This window comes from Myotis lucifugus, unplaced genomic scaffold (assembly GCF_000147115.1).
Source record: "Myotis lucifugus unplaced genomic scaffold, Myoluc2.0 scaffold_823, whole genome shotgun sequence".
Classification (NCBI taxonomy): Eukaryota; Metazoa; Chordata; class Mammalia; order Chiroptera; family Vespertilionidae; genus Myotis; species Myotis lucifugus.
In genome coordinates this window covers 10555-12626 of record NW_005871871.1, presented here as the reverse complement: position 1 = coordinate 12626, position 2072 = coordinate 10555, and positions in this window count along the sequence as shown.

The following is a 2072-nucleotide window of genomic DNA, read 5'->3' as shown; positions in this document are numbered from 1 at the left end:
GTGGAGGCCTGCCTCCTCCTGGGCCTTATCTCTCCTGCATCCATTCATCTTCCACGAGCACCCAGGTCCCAGGTCCCATGTCCAGTGGCCTCTGTCCAGCCCACAGGTGGGGTCCTCACTGAGTGCTCACACCCCCATGGGCTCCTGACCTGACCTTGTGAGCGGGGCTACCAACCGCCCACCTTGGGTGCCACCCGGGTCACAGCCAGTGGCCCTTGGAAGTGATGCTCAGCCTCACTCAGGCCAGTGAGATGGCCCTGTCTGCCCATGAGACTGGCCAAACGACTAAGTGGATGCTGGGCCTGGGCACTGGAGGGAGAGCAGATTGGGCAGGGCAGGCAGGAGGTCAGCATCTTTAAAAAAGAAAAATCTTTCTTTCCCCCCATTTATTTATTTATTTATTTTAGAGAGAAGAGGGTGTGAGAGAGAAACATCAATGATGAAAGAGTATCATTGATTGGCTGCCTCCACCACACCCCACACTGGCCATCTGTCCTGACCAGGAATCGAACGGTGACCTTCTGATTCATAGATCGGTGCTCAACCACCGAGCCACACCAGCCAGGCTCATCTTTTTTTTTCTCTTTAATTGAAAGAGAGAAACACAAGTTTGATTTATTCATTCACTCATTAGCTCATTCTTGGATGTGCTCTGACCAGGGGTCGAACCCACAACCTTGGCATATGGGGATGACGCTCTAACCCACTGAGCTACCCAGCCAGGGCCTGGATGAGCTCATTTTTAGTTCCTTAAACTGATAACATCTGCAAAGACCCTCTTGCCAAATTAGGCAACACGTGTTCCAGGGATTCGGGTGTGGAATTCTTTCTCCAGCGCCTCCTTTCCGGGTGCTACAGTGATCAGCTCTCCCGCCTCCCTGCAGCGAGGACACTGTGGGTGGCATTTAGGGCCCAGCTGGATGGAGGATCCAGGAAAAGCTCCCCATTTCAAAATCCTTAAGTTCATCACATCTGCAAAGTCCTTTTGCCGTGTCAAGTAAGATTCGCCAGTTTGGGGGTTGTGATGTGGACATATGTGGGACCATCATTTAATGCACCACATCCACTTTTTTAGGCTTTCAGTCTTTCTCCTGGTGATTTGAGGTGATCTTCACAGGATCTGTGAGCCGCCCCTTTGTTTGAGTTGGGGATACAGTGGGGCCTTGATTTATGAGTGTCCGGACTAACGAGTTTTTCGAGATAGGAGCCGAGCCGTCTCTCAGCCGATTTTTTGCTTTGAGTTGTGAGCTGAAATTCGGGTTATAAGCCAGCTTCAGATACCCCACCGCTAGTTGGCGCAGCGAACATCACAGTGAACGCCACAACATCAGCCCAGCATCACGTGTCTCACTCGTTCACTTTTTGATTTGACATACGAGAAATTTGAGTTACGAGCTCTGTCACGGAACGAATTAAACTCGTAAGTCAAGGCCCCACTGTACTTACTTTTCTCTCCTAAAAACTAAGAGTCCCCATTAGACTTGCAACCAGGGGAGCAACTGGGCAGTGGCAGCTCGTCCCAGGCTTACCCCCTGAACCTGTCTGCAAGGCCCCTTTCTCTGACTTCTCAGTGAGCTAACAGCAGCCCCGCATGGCTCACTTCTTTCTATAAGGTCTCTAGAGCCAAAGCAGGGCACACCTAGGCTCTCTCCTGTTGCTTCTTCTACCCTAAGCCCTTCCTTCATCTTGCAGCCACCAGCTTTAATAAACATACTCTCAAAATCACCTAGACTCATATTGTGAAATCTTTCCTGCATGAAGTCAAGAGCCCACACACTACCGCCGGCCCAAGGCAGACCCACTCCGGGCCCAGGCCCTTTCCAGGGAACCCACCACAGAAATAAAAAGGATTATAAGAGACTAGTATGAACAATTATGTAACAGAAAACTGAAAAACCTAGGAGAAATGGATAAATTACTAAAAACACACAACCTCTTAAGACTGAATCATGAAGAAATAGAACATCTGAAGAGGCTGATTATAAGTAATGAGACTGAATCAGTAATTAGAAAACTCTCCGTAGCACAAAAGTCCAAGACTAGATGGCTTCATAGGTGGATTCTACTAAACC